Source organism: Oncorhynchus keta, chromosome 19, assembly GCF_023373465.1.
Source record: "Oncorhynchus keta strain PuntledgeMale-10-30-2019 chromosome 19, Oket_V2, whole genome shotgun sequence".
NCBI lineage: Eukaryota > Metazoa > Chordata > Actinopteri > Salmoniformes > Salmonidae > Oncorhynchus > Oncorhynchus keta.
The window spans coordinates 11,600,277-11,614,801 of NC_068439.1; the positions used below are offsets into that span (position 1 = coordinate 11,600,277).

The 14,525-nt window shown below is 43.6% G+C and overlaps 3 long non-coding RNA genes across 3 annotated transcripts; 1 reads left to right on the forward strand and 2 right to left on the reverse strand.

The window, feature by feature from the left end:
• Positions 1-959: 959 nt before the first annotated feature.
• LOC118379160 (uncharacterized) lies at positions 960-6,110 on the reverse strand. The gene is made up of 3 exons (XR_004824576.2): positions 5,378-6,110; positions 2,955-3,115; positions 960-1,837 (listed from the first exon to the last, which is right to left on the reverse strand). It is a non-coding gene; the product is annotated as an uncharacterized LOC118379160 (long non-coding RNA).
• Positions 6,111-6,221: 111 nt separating this feature from the next.
• Positions 6,222-7,339, reverse strand: LOC127909202 (uncharacterized). Its single transcript, XR_008070202.1, has 3 exons — positions 7,303-7,339; positions 7,050-7,259; positions 6,222-7,015 (listed from the first exon to the last, which is right to left on the reverse strand). It is a non-coding gene; the product is annotated as an uncharacterized LOC127909202 (long non-coding RNA).
• Positions 7,340-7,351: 12 nt separating this feature from the next.
• Positions 7,352-12,189, forward strand: LOC127909201 (uncharacterized). The gene is made up of 4 exons (XR_008070201.1): positions 7,352-9,204; positions 9,371-9,526; positions 9,630-10,565; positions 10,954-12,189. It is a non-coding gene; the product is annotated as an uncharacterized LOC127909201 (long non-coding RNA).
• Positions 12,190-14,525: the final 2,336 nt, after the last annotated feature.

Consider the following 14,525-nt stretch of genomic DNA (forward strand, 5'->3'; position numbering starts at 1 on the left):
CAAGGACATTCTGAGACTTGCCCGAGGCCACTCCTGCGTTGTCTTGGCTGTGTACTTAGGTCCTGAGCGCTCTGGTGCAGGTTTTCATCAAAGATCTTCTTTGCCTCTCATCTTTACCTCGATCCGGACTAGTCTTCCAGTCCCTGCAGCTGAAAAACATCCCTACAGTATGATGATGCTGCCACCACCACCATGCTTCACCGTAGAGATGGTGCCAGGTTTCCTGCAGATGTGACGCTTGGTATTCAGGCCAAAAAGTTCAATCTTTGTTTCATCCGACCAAAGAATGTTGTTTCTCATTGTCAGAGTCCTTTAGGGGCCTTTTGGGGAAAACTCCAAGTGTGCTGTCATGTGCCTTTTCCGTCTGGCCACTCTACCATAAAGGCCTGATTGGTGGAGTGCTGCAGAAATGGTTATCCTTCTGGAAGGTTCTCCCATCTCTACAGAGGAACTCTGGAGCTCTGTCAGAGTGACCATCGGGTTCTTGGTCACCTCCCTGTCCAAGGCCCTTCTCCCCTGATTGCTCAGTTTGATCTAGGAAGAGTCTTGGTGGTTCCAAACTTCTTCCATTTAAGTGTGATGGAGGCCACTGTGTTCTTGGCTACCTTCAATGCTGCAGAAATGTTTTGGTACCCTTCCCCAGATCTGTGCCTCAACACAATCCCGTCTCAGAGCCCTACGGACAGTTCCTTCGACATCATGGCTTGGTTTTTGCTCTGACACACACTGTCAACTGTGGGACGTTATATAGACAGGTGTGTGCCTTTCCAAATCCTGTCCAAACAATTGAGTTTTACCACAGGTGGACTCCAATGAAGTTGTAGAAACATCTCAAGGATGATCAATGGAAACAGGATGGACCTGAGCTCAATTTACAGTCTCATATCAAAGGGACATTGATGTAAATAAGATATTTCTGTTTTCAAGAATTTGTAAATTTGCAAAACAATCTAGTCCGGTTTTCGCTTTATCATTATGGGGTATTGTGTGTAGATTGAGGATGTTTTATTTAATCCATTTGAGAATAAGGCTGTAACGTAACAAAATGTGGAGAAAGTCAAGGGGTCTGAATACTTTCTGAATGCACTGTACACTAAAAGTATGTGGACAGCCCTTCAAATTAGTGGATTTGGCAGTTTCAGTCACACTCGTTGCACACAGCCATGCCATCTCCATAGACAAACATTGACAGTGGAACGGCCCTTTCTGAAGAGATCGGTGACTTTCAGCATGACACGGTCATAGGATGCACTGTCATAGGATTCGACAAGGGTAGACCTTACTGTGAAATGCTTACTTACAAGCCCTTAACCAACAGTGCAGTTCAAGAAGAGTTAAGAAAATATTTACCAAATAAACTAAAGTAAAATATAGAAAGTAAAAAATAACAATAACGACGCTATATACAATTTCTGCCCTGCTAGAGCTTCCCCGGTCAGCTGTAAGTGCTGCTATTGTGAAGTGGAAACGTCTAGGAGCAACAACGGCTCAACAGCGAAGTGGTAGGCCACACAAGCTCACAGTACGGCACCGCCAAGTGCTGAAGTGCGTAGGCTGTAAAAATTGTCTGTCCTTTGTTGCAACACTCACTACCGAGTTCCAAACTGCCTCTGGAAGCCTCGTCCGCGCAATAACTGTTTGTTAGGAGCTTCATAAAATGGGTTTCAATGGCCGAGCAGCTGCACACAAGTCTAAGATCACCATGTGCAATGCCAACCTTGGCTGGAGTGGTGTAAAGCTTGCCACCATTGGACTCTGGTGCAGTGGAAATGCATTCTTTGGAGTGATGAATCATGCTTCGCCATCCCAGCATGCTTTGGGCTTGGTTCGGAAGTAGCTGCAACTCCAGGAGAGTACACACACACACACACACCAAAGACAACACAAACATCAAAGACAACACAGACACACACACACAGATATAAACACCCAACACATAAATCAATTGCTTGTTTGTTAAACGTTAACTCAAAGCTGTATCATTCATTGTAATAGCTGACAAGTAGAGGACCAGCAGCAATTCAGGAGCTCTCTTTTTCCCCTCTTTCTGAAGAATAGAAGCAGCAGGGAAAGAGACCGGTTCACTGTGAGACTTCAGACAACATCTCTTACAGTGTAACGGCCCCCTCCCTACTGCTACATATATACGCACGCATGTGACCGCAGTGTACCTGTGTGGCCTGGGTAGGCTGTGTGGCCTGGGTAGGCTGTGTGGCCTACGTAAGGCTGTGTGGCCTGCGTAAGGCTGTGTGGCCTGCGTAAGGCTGTGTGGCCTGGGTAGGCTGTGTGGCCTGGGTAGGCTGTGTGGCCTGCGTAAGGCTGTGTGGCCTGGGTAGGTGTGGCAGGTCTTTGGAGTGCTGAGTAGTAATACAGTACGGAGTTCAACATCATGTCAACACATGGAGTATTCTATTATTCTGTTCCATCATTCCATGATTCTATCATTCTGTTCTATCATTCTATTATTCTGTTCTATCATTCTATGATTCTATTCTAGCATTCTATGATTCTATTCTAGCATTCTATTATTCTGTTCTATCATTCCATTATTATATTCTATCATTCTATTATTCTGTTCTATCATTCTATTATTCTTTTCTATCATTCTATGATTCTGTTCTATGATTCTGTTCGATCATTCCATGATTCTATTCTATGATTCTATTCTGTCATTCTGTTCAATCATTCCATGATTCTGTTCGATCATTCTATTATTCTGTTCTATCATTCCATGATTCTATTCTGATTCTGTTCGATCATTCTATGATTCTATTCTATCATTCTATAATTCTATTCTATGATTCTGTTTGATCATTCCATGATTCTATTGTATCATTCCATGATTTTTATCATTCCATGATTCTGTTCTGTCATTCCATGATTCTGTCATTCCATGATTCTGTTCTATCATTCCATTTGATCATCCTATTATGATGGTATTGTGTTGTTCCTACCTGGGTTGGAGGGGGTTGGCAGTAGCTGGGGGGTTATGAGGAGGGGCGGTGAAGACTTTACTCTGTGTGGGAGGGGCTAAGGGAGGGTATAGAGGCGGAGCTTCTGCCAATGACTGGGAGCTCACAGTCATGTGACCAAACTGGGAAGGCAGGTCCTCGCCCTGAGGACCACAGACAGACAGACACTCCTACATTTATACTGTTGATGCTGCATACACTGTTATATCCACAAAATAAGAACATGCATGAATACACATGGTACCGTAGAGAACTACTGGGGAGGAATATTTAACCACCTGAGAGAGAAAGTTTTTATGGTGAATCTTCCAGTACAAAAATATATATTAAATGCTGTGAAAATATATAATACTTATATTCTCCTTACGGTGCCTTCGGAAAGTATTCAGACTCCTTGACTTTTTACACCTTTATGTTACAGCCTTACTTTAAAGTGTATTAAATTGTTTTTCCCCTCATTAGTCTACACAAAATACCCCATAATGACAAAGTGAAAACAGGTTTTTAGAAACGTTTGCAAATTTAGAAAAAACCAACTGAAATACCTTATTTAGTCATCAACAACAACATTAACCAATGAAGTGTCCTGAAACACAACAACACTAACCAATGAAGTGTCCTGAAACACAACAACATTAACCAATGAAGTGTCCTGAAACACAACAACACATTAACCAATGAAGTGTCCTGAAACACAACAACACATTAACCAATGAAGTGTCCTGAAACACAACAACATTAACCAATGAAGTGTCCTGAAACACAACAACACATTAACCAATGAAGTGTCCTGAAACACAACAACACATTAACCAATGAAGTGTCCTGAAACACAACAACATTAACCAATGAAGTGTCCTGAAACACAACAACACATTAACCAATGAAGTGTCCTGAAACACAACAACACATTAACCAATGAAGTGTCCTGAAACACAACACATTAACCAATGAAGTGTCCTGAAACACAACAACATTAACCAATGAAGTGTCCTGAAACACAACAACACATTAACCAATGAAGTGTCCTGAAACACAACAACACATTAACCAATGAAGTGTCCTGAAACACAACAACACATTAACCAATGAAGTGTCCTGAAACACAACACATTAACCAATGAAGTGTCCTGAAACACAACAACACATTAACCAATGAAGTGTCCTGAAACACAACAACATTAACCAATGAAGTGTCCTGAAACACAACACATTAACCAATGAAGTGTCCTGAAACACAACACATTAACCAATGAGGTGTCCTGAAACACAACAACATTAACCAATGAAGTGTCCTGAAACACAACAACACATTAACCAATGAAGTGTCCTGAAACACAACACATTAACCAATGAAGTGTCCTGAAACACAACAACACATTAACCAATGAAGTGTCCTGAAACACAACAACACATTAACCAATGAAGTGTCCTGAAACACAACAACATTAACCAATGAAGTGTCCTGAAACACAACAACACATTAACCAATGAGGTGTCCTGAAACACAACAACATTAACCAATGAAGTGTCCTGAAACACAACAACACATTAACCAATGAAGTGTCCACAACAACATTAACCAATGAAACACAACAACACATTGACCAATGAAGTGTCCTGAAACACAACAACACATTAACCAATGAAGTGTCCTGAAACACAACACATTAACCAATGAAGTGTCCTGAAACACAACAACATTAACCAATGAAGTGTCCTGAAACACACAACAACATTAACCAATGAAGTGTCCTGAAACACAACAACATTAACCAATGAAGTGTCCTGAAACACAACAACATTAACCAATGAAGTGTCCTGAAACACAACAACATTAACCAATGAAGTGTCCTGAAACACAACAACACATTAACCAATGAAGTGTCCTGAAACACAACAACACATTAACCAATGAAGTGTCCTGAAACACAACAACACATTAACCAATGAAGTGTCCTGAAACACAACAACATTAACCAATGAAGTGTCCTGAAACACAACAACATTAACCAATGAAGTGTCCTGAAACACAACAACACATTAACCAATGAAGTGTCCTGAAACACAACAACACATTAACCAATGAAGTGTCCTGAAACACAACAACACATTAACCAATGAAGTGTCCTGAAACACAACAACACATTAACCAATGAAGTGTCCTGAAACACAACAACACATTAACCAATGAAGTGTCCTGAAACACAACAACACATTAACCAATGAAGTGTCCTGAAACACAACAACACATTAACCAATGAAGTGTCCTGAAACACAACAACATTAACCAATGAAGTGTCCTGAAACACAACAACACATTAACCAATGAAGTGCAAGCCCTGCTTAACCGTGCTAAATGAAATGATCCCAGTCTGTCACACAAACACACGCAACAGTGATACCTAGGGCTGTACGTTGTACAGGTGTATAGTACAGGTGCCTTCCTGTTCTTCCTGGCTGGTTGCCCCTGGTTACAGACCCTTGAGGATTCTGGGACCACCGCTGCAGACATCCTCCCTGAAACACACACACCTACTTAATGTGACTTGCAGAGCCCATATAATAGCTAATACTGCCTCTCTCTTTCTCCCTCTACACACCAATGGCTACCGTGTGTGTGTGTGTGTGTGTGTGTGTGTGTGTGTGTGTGTGTGTGTGTGTGTGTGTGTGTGTGTGTGTGTGTGTGTGTGTGTGTGTGTGTGTGTGTGTGTGTGTGTGTGTGTGTGTGACACATTATATTTTTACCCTTAATGACCTCCAGCTCACAGCCTTCACTGGGCTTTCTCTCCCTCTCGGTCTCCCTCTCTCTCTCCTAACCCCTCTCTGTCTCCCTCCCTCTCTCTCGGCGTTACCTGTCTCCCTCCCTAACTCTCTCGCCTTACCTGTCTCCCTCCCTCTCTTTCCTTACCTGTCTCCCTCCCTCTCTCTCCTTACCCTTCTCGGTCTCCCTCCCTCTCTCTCCTTACCTGTCTCCCTCCCTCCTTACCTGTCTCCCTCTCTCTCTCTCTCTCTCTCCTTACCTGTCTCCCTCCCTCTCTCTCTCCTTTACCTGTCTCCCTCCCTCTCTCTCTCTCCTTACCTGTCTCCCTCTCTCTCTCTCTCTCTCTCTCTCTCTCTCTTACCTGTCTCCCTCTCTCTCTCTCTCTCTCTCTCTCTCCTTACCCTTCTCGGTCTCCCTCCCTCTCTCTCCTTACCTGTCTCCCTCTCTCTCTCTCTCTCTCTCTCCTTACCTGTCTCTCTCCCTCTCTCTCTCCTTTACCTGTCTCCCTCTCTCTCTCTCTCTCTCTCTCCTTACCCTTCTCGGTCTCCCTCTCTCTCACACTGTCTACCTCTCTATACCTCTATCTCAGCTGGACCAGAGCAGCACACTGTCACAGCTGGTTGATCAAGTATTTCAGTTGCCATTTGACCTAATTATTCGGTGCCCATTCAGCAAAACTTGTGAACCTGAATTGTTCAGAACAAGCAAAACCGTTATTCGGTGTTTGTCAACATTTAGTAAACATTTATTAATAATATCTGACTGACCATGTGGACTTGTCTGTCAGCCCTCATAGCCTAAAGTAATTTGGCAGGGTGGGGGACTGACAAACCCATGTATCTAGGCCTATCTATAAAAACTGCAAAACCCAAAGGTGAAGACACAGCATCGACAGCAGAGCGACATAAACAACAACAACAACATCATCATCACAGGATGTGGACAACGACAAAGTAAAATATTATTTTCCACTTTAATAAATAGAGCGTGTTTTTGTTTTTTTACCTTGTGGGAGCTGGTCCATTAACCGGGAGCTCCTCAAGAGGTGTGTGTGTCCGTGCCAAACCTCACCTGATCATTTCACACATCTTCTTGAGGGAGACATCACCGTTCGTCTCCCCCGGCCGCCTCCCACTGTTTGTCAGTCACCTGCATGGTGCACGAGATGCCTCTCTCTCTCTCTCCCAAACACAACCTGCATGGTGAATGAGATGCCTCTCTCTCTCCCAAACACAACCTGCATGGTGAATGAGATGCCTCTCTCTCTCCCAAACACAACCTGCAATGAGATGCCTCTCTCTCCCAAACACAACCTGCATGGTGAATGAGATGCCTCTCTCTCTCCCAAACACAACCTGCATGGTGAATGAGATGCCTCTCTCTCTCCCAAACACAACCTGCATGGTGAATGAGATGCCTCTCTCTCTCCCAAACACAACCTGCCTGGTGAATGAGATGCCTCTCTCTCTCCCAAACACAACCTGCATGGTGAATGAGATGCCTCTCTCTCTCCCAAACACAACCTGCCTGGTTGAATGAGATGCCTCTCTCTCTCCCAAACACAACCTGCCTGGTGAATGAGATGCCTCTCTCTCTCCCAAACACAACAGCAGCTCTCACTGCACTGAATCTGAAACGCACGCGAACAAAATTCTCTCTCACTCTCCATCCCTCCCTCTCCCTCTACGTATCCATCTATCTCTCTAGTTGACAGCTGCTCGTCTGCTGGTATAGTATGGTAGGCACAGCGGGCAGGGAAGGAGAATGAGTGTCGGCCTCATCTCCCCAAAGCTCAGAAGGAGACCCACATATTATATAAAACCTATTAGAAAGCTGTGTGTGTGTCAGTGTGTCAGTGTGTGTGTGTCAGTGTCTGTGTGTGTGAGTAAGGGTGTGTATCAGTGTGTGAGTCAGTGTTTGAGTCGGTGTGTATCAGTGTGTGTATCAGTGTGTGTATCAGTGTGTGAGTCCGTGTGTGTGAGTCAGAGCTATAGCCTGGACGTGTGCGTCGGGAGCTAACACAAGTCTTTAGGTTTCAATCATCTTTTTTTGGGTCCATTTCTTGATTGGTTATTCTGAGGCAGGAAATGAGATCGTATGGGGGCGTGTCCCAAGTCAAGAGAGTTTGTGTGTGTGTATGTGCACCAGTGGAGGCTGCTGAGGGGAGAACGGCTCATAATAATGACTGGAATGGAACAAATGGAATGACATCAATCACATGGAAACCATGGAAACCATGTGTTTGACATATTTGATACCATTCACGAGCCCGTCCTCCCAAATCAACGTGCCACCAGCCTCCTGTTGTGTGTAGCTCTACCTTCCAGTAGTATATCATATCTGTGTGACAGTGAGGAGCTCCGTCATTATGGCATGCTGGGATACTAATCATCCGTTATGTTCTCTCTCTCTCCTTTCTCAGTGCGGTTAAAAGTTCCTCTCCTGTAGCGAGACATTGTGCTCCAATAGAAGACTGGTGATGTGTGGACACCTGAGGAGAGAGGAGAGAGAGGGAGAGAGAGAGGGAGAGAGGAGAGAGAGAGGAAGAGAGAGAGGGAGATGGGAGAGATGGCGAGAGATGAGGGAGAGAGCTGGAGAGAGGAGAGACGCAGAGTCATTCTGAGCCGACCTCACACTGGGCGCCAATCTGTCAGACTCACACACGTACGTCAATGCACGCACAAAATATATCTGGAGATGTTGTCTGTTGGAAATCACCAGCGGGAAATTGTGATTGGATTAGATCACGACCTGAGCCCGGAGCTCAGGAGATTAGGTGTGTGATTGGTGGTATATTTAAATAAAATAACTCGCTCTGTGTGTGTGCGTGCGTGTGGGCGTGCGTGTGTGTGTGTGCAGAAGAAATAAGTGAGACAGGTGAATAACCTTGTAAACCGTAGATAGACATCATGGTACCGGTCCCATTATGGCGTGTCTGAGCGCCGTTGAGGCCACCTCCATTTTCAATTCGTCAGTTTTATTCTACTACATCTATCAGTTGGTGAACTAACTGAAAGGGTGCACACATCCACCTGGAGGGTTGTTTGGACATGTATAAAGTCAAGGACAGTGATTTACTACCACCTGGAGGGTTGTTTGAACAGGTATAAAGTCAAGGACAGTGATTTACTACCACCTGGAGGGTTGTTTGAACAGGTATAAAGTCAAGGACAGTGATTTACTACCACCTGGAGGGTTGTTTGAACAGGTATAAAGTCAAGGACAGTGATTTACTACCACCTGGAGGGTTGTTTGAACAGGTATAAAGTCAAGGACAGTGATTTACTACCACCTGGAGGGTTGTTTGAACAGGTATAAAGTCAAGGACAGTGATTTACTACCACCTGGAGGGTTGTTTGAACAGGTATAAAGTCAAGGACAGTGATTTACTACCACCTGGAGGGTTGTTTGAACAGGTATAAAGTCAAGGACAGTGATTTACTACCACCTGGAGGGTTGTTTGGACAGGTATAAAGTCAAGGACAGTCAAGGACAGTGATTTACTACCACCTGGAGGGTTGTTTGAACAGGTATAAAGTCAAGGACAGTGATTTACATCCACCTGGAGGGTTGTTTGAACAGGTATAAAGTCAAGGACAGTGATTTACTACCACCTGGAGGGTTGTTTGAACAGGTATAAAGTCAAGGACAGTGATTTACAGCCACCTGGAGGGTTGTTTGGACAGGTATAAAGTCAAGGACAGTGATTTACTACCACCTGGAGGGTTGTTTGAACAGGTATAAAGTCAAGGACAGTGATTTACAGCCACCTGGAGGGTTGTTTGAACAGGTATAAAGTCAAGGACAGTGATTTACTACCACCTGGAGGGTTGTTTGGACAGGTATAAAGTCAAGGACAGTGATTTACTACCACCTGGGGGTTGTTTGGACAGGTATAAAGTCAAGGACAGTGATTTACTACCACCTGGAGGGTTGTTTGAACAGGTATAAAGTCAAGGACAGTGATTTACTACCACCTGGAGGGTTGTTTGGACAGGTATAAAGTCAAGGACAGTGATTTACTACCACCTGGAGGGTTGTTTGAACAGGTATAAAGTCAAGGACAGTGATTTACAGCCACCTGGAGGGTTGTTTGGACAGGTATAAAGTCAAGGACAGTGATTTACTACCACCTGGAGGGTTGTTTGAACAGGTATAAAGTCAAGGACAGTGATTTACTACCACCTGGAGGGTTGTTTGGACAGGTATAAAGTCAAGGACAGTGATTTACAGCCACCTGGAGGGTTGTTTGAACAGGTATAAAGTCAAGGACAGTGATTTACTACCACCTGGAGGGTTGTTTGGACAGGTATAAAGTCAAGGACAGTGATTTACTACCACCTGGAGGGTTGTTTGAACAGGTATAAAGTCAAGGACAGTGATTTACAGCCACCTGGAGGGTTGTTTGAACAGGTATAAAGTCAAGGACAGTGATTTACTACCACCTGGAGGGTTGTTTGAACAGGTATAAAGTCAAGGACAGTGATTTACAGCCACCTGGAGGGTTGTTTGGACAGGTATAAAGTCAAGGACAGTGATTTACTACCACCTGGAGGGTTGTTTGAACAGGTATAAAGTCAAGGACAGTGATTTACAGCCACCTGGAGGGTTGTTTGAACAGGTATAAAGTCAAGGACAGTGATTTACTACCACCTGGAGGGTTGTTTGGACAGGTATAAAGTCAAGGACAGTGATTTACTACCACCTGGAGGGTTGTTTGGACAGGTATAAAGTCAAGGACAGTGATTTACTACCACCTGGAGGGTTGTTTGAACAGGTATAAAGTCAAGGACAGTGATTTACTACCACCTGGGGGGTTGTTTGGACAGGTATAAAGTCAAGGACAGTGATTTACTACCACCTGGAGGGTTGTTTGAACAGGTATAAAGTCAAGGACAGTGATTTACAGCCACCTGGAGGGTTGTTTGGACAGGTATAAAGTCAAGGACAGTGATTTACTACCACCTGGAGGGTTGTTTGAACAGGTGCCGGAACAGGCATAAAGTCAAGGATAAAGTCAAGGACAGTGATTTACTACCACCTGGAGGGCTGTTTGAACAGGTATAAAGTCAAGGACAGTGATTTACTACCACCTGGAGGGCTGTTTGAACAGGTATAAAGTCAAGGACAGTGATTTACTACCACCTGGAGGGTTGTTTGGACAGGTATAAAGTCAAGGACAGTGATTTACAGCCACCTGGAGGGTTGTTTGAACAGGTATAAAGTCAAGGACAGTGATTTACTACCACCTGGAGTTATGACATCATTGCTCACAACTATAATTAAATTGTCTGATCCCTCCTGATGACTGTTACGTTCCCCAGTTTATGTGTTGTAGTTTGCATGTGTTTATTTCAGGAAATAGCTTCCTGAAATCCCTCAAGCAGCTGATTGGTCGACTCCATGGCTAATTGGAGAGCTGACCCCGCCCCCTCGTCAAGACGCAGCTGTCTCCAATTACCCATTCCTTAGAAGATATATAAAAGCCAGTGTACTGTTCAGGAGGGAGAGATTTTGTCTGGAGGTAGATTTGCTGGGAGTTCATTGCTGGGAGTTCATTGCTGAGAGTTCATTGCTGAGAGTTCATTGCTGAGAGTTCATTGCTGAGAGTTCATTGCTGGGAGTTCATTGCTGGGAGTTCATTGCTGAGAGTTGGTATGTTTTGTGAGTTGCTCAGAGTTTATTTGATGTCCTTTGTTTCTTAGTTTGTTTGTTAAAATGGTTTAATATTGTTTCATTGTTCATTGTTTCATTTGTTCCCAGGGGGGGAAAGGGGAAGGCACCTTGGGAGTGCTTAGGCAAGAGGCCCGCGGGCATACATATACCCGTAAATTAGGTAAGTAGTGGGTAGGCAGGTAAGATAGGAGAGGGGGGGCTTTGAGATTTACTTTCTCTGCTTTGGTTCCGTCCAGCCCCTTTTCCCCATATTACCATGTAAAGGAATAGTCCTTGTAAATGGTACCACATTCTGCCTGTTGTCATTCTTACTTGCACCTACAGTCCATACCTTTTTCACTTCACGGAGAGTTTAGTTGTCGCAGGGTGTTGCGTTCCCTCTTCATAGAGGCGTGCGTAACAATGACCTGGATATGTGATCCTTCATTAACCTATAGGAAGTCACACCCAGTTGACTACTTCAAAATGGTGGATGTCCTCAATGGCACTATGCTAAAACTGGCTTTTGGGCACAAGAGTGCTGTATCTGTCCCTTTATCTCAGGTTGGTGGCAGTTCCAACCGTCTTGCTAGATGCACTGCTCTCGGGGCCACGCCTGCCCTCTCCTGGCTACTTCCTGTAACTACATCAGTAGCTTTCAGCAGACTGGACAAGGAAGTATACACGGTATATAAATGTACAAGTCTATGGTTCTGAAGATCAAAGACAATGTTCCTGAATAAAGTAGACTCAGCAAACTGCACAGAGGTGTTTAATCACATTAGAACCACAGAGAGAGAGAAACAGTCTGTTGTTTGGTTAACCACATACATTCTTATATATATATATATATATATATATATATATATATATATATATATACAGTAAGTATAAACAGCCCTTGACTTATTCCACATTTTGTTTATCAGCCTGAATTCAAAATGGATCACATGGGTTTTTCCTCTCACCCAATAATGACATCACAATACCCCATAATGACAAAGTGAAAACATGTTTGTAGACATTTTTGCTCATTTTATTGAAAATGAAATACAGAAATATCTGATCTTACATACGTATTCACACCAGAGTCAATACTTTGTATAAGCGCCTTCGGCAGTGACGACAGCGGTGAGTCTTTCTGGGTAAGTCTAAGCACTTCCACACTTGGATTGGACAACATTTGCCCATTATTCAAGCTCTGTCAAATTAGTTATTGAGCAATGATAGACAACCATTTTCACCTTGTCATAGGTATTCATGTCAAAACTGTAACTCAGCCACTCATGAACATTCACTGTCTTGTTGGTAAGCAACTCGTGTAAATTTATGTTTTAGGATATTGTCCTGCTGAAAGGTGAATTCACCTCCCAGTGTCTGGTGGAAAGGATTTTGCCTGTGCTTAGATTCATTCTGTTAATTTATTTATCCTGAAAAAAACCCCCCACTTCCTTAATGATTACATGCATACCCATAACATGATGCAGCCACCCCTCTGCTTCAAAATATGGATAGTGGTACTCAGTAATGTTTTGTATTAGATTTGCCCCAAACATAACACTTTGAATTCACCATTGGCCTCATGGTGAAATCCCTGAGCAGTTTCCTTCCTCTCTAGCAACTGAGTTAGGAAGGACAACCTGTATCTTTGTAGTGACTGGGTTCATTGACACACCATCCAAAGTGTAATGAATAACTTCAACATGCTCAATGTCTGCTTTGTACCCATCTACCAATAGCATTGCAAAACTTCCTTAGTCTTTGTGGTTGAATCAGTGTTTGAAATTCACTGCTCGACTGAGGGACTTTTGCCTGTTTGGGGTACAGAGAAGGGAGTCATTCAACAATCCTGTTAACACTTACTGCACACAGATGGATTCCATGCCACTTATTTCATCTTGAAATAACAACAGGTTTGAATACATACCGACTCAACTTTTCATTTTTAATGCATTTAAAAAAAGACATGATTCCACTTCGAGGACCAAAAAAAAATTATAAATATAATCCATTTTAAATTCAGGTTGTAACAACAGAAGTAGGAAAAAGTCAAGGGGTGTGAATACTTTCTGAAGGCTCTGTATCTAATAATCTTTCTCCCAGAAAAACATCTCCAGCCGTACTCTGATTATAGGAGAGAGCGCATCTCCTACGGTCCTCAACTACATGAGAAAACCTACAGGCTGTTTTCATTGGATCAGTACATCACTATTATTCATTAGAAAAATAGGATATAGATATAGTTGTAATAGAAGCACCAGGAAATGATCTCGGTGATCAGAGCTGGGTCAATATTCAGTAGCAAAACGGTTTGATAAACAGACAAGGAACATTTGTTCAAGTCGTACATTTGCACTCCTGGACCCAACCGTCGGTCCTCCGGTCCCCTCAACCGGTGACATTGTACGGGACCATCCACCCGCTCCCAAATAAGGAATCACACCTATAGACTACGCCCCCTCATCCCAGAATGCAGTTGGGCCAGGAAGTGAAAGCTAGTGGTGAAGAATCTGTTGATGCATCCTTGAACAAGACACTTCACCCTCATTTGCTCCAGTGGTGTCGTACTACTATGACCTCGAAAACAACACTGCACATGTCCGGTGGATGTGACAAAATGTTGTGTTTTTTAGTGTTCTAAAGAGGCCCAGCCCATACCAGGAAGTGTTCTAAAAGAGACCCAGCCCATACCAGGAAGTGTTCTAAAAGAGGCCCAGCCCATACCAGGAAGTGTTCTAAAAGAGGCCCAGCCCATACCAGGAAGTCAGTTAGATCAGGACGAGAAGTTAGGAATTAAATAAAGAATCAACACAATAATTAGAAAAATTATATGAAAAACTAATTAAACAAGGGTGGTGGGATATAGTAAGGGTAAAGTAGGGAGGGAAGGAAGGAGGGGAGGGAGAGAGAGAGAGTAAGGGTAAAGTAGGGAGGGAAGGAGGGGAGAGAGAGAGAGAGAAAGGGTAAAGTAGGGAGGGAAGGAGGGGAGAGAGAGAGAGAGAAGGGTAAAGAGAGAGGAGAGGGGGAGAGAGAGAGAGAGGGAGAGGAGAGGGGAGAGAGAGAGAGAAAAGGTAAAGTAGGGAGGGAAGGAGGAGAGAGGGAGAGGGAGAGGAGGGGAGGAGGAGTAAGGGGGT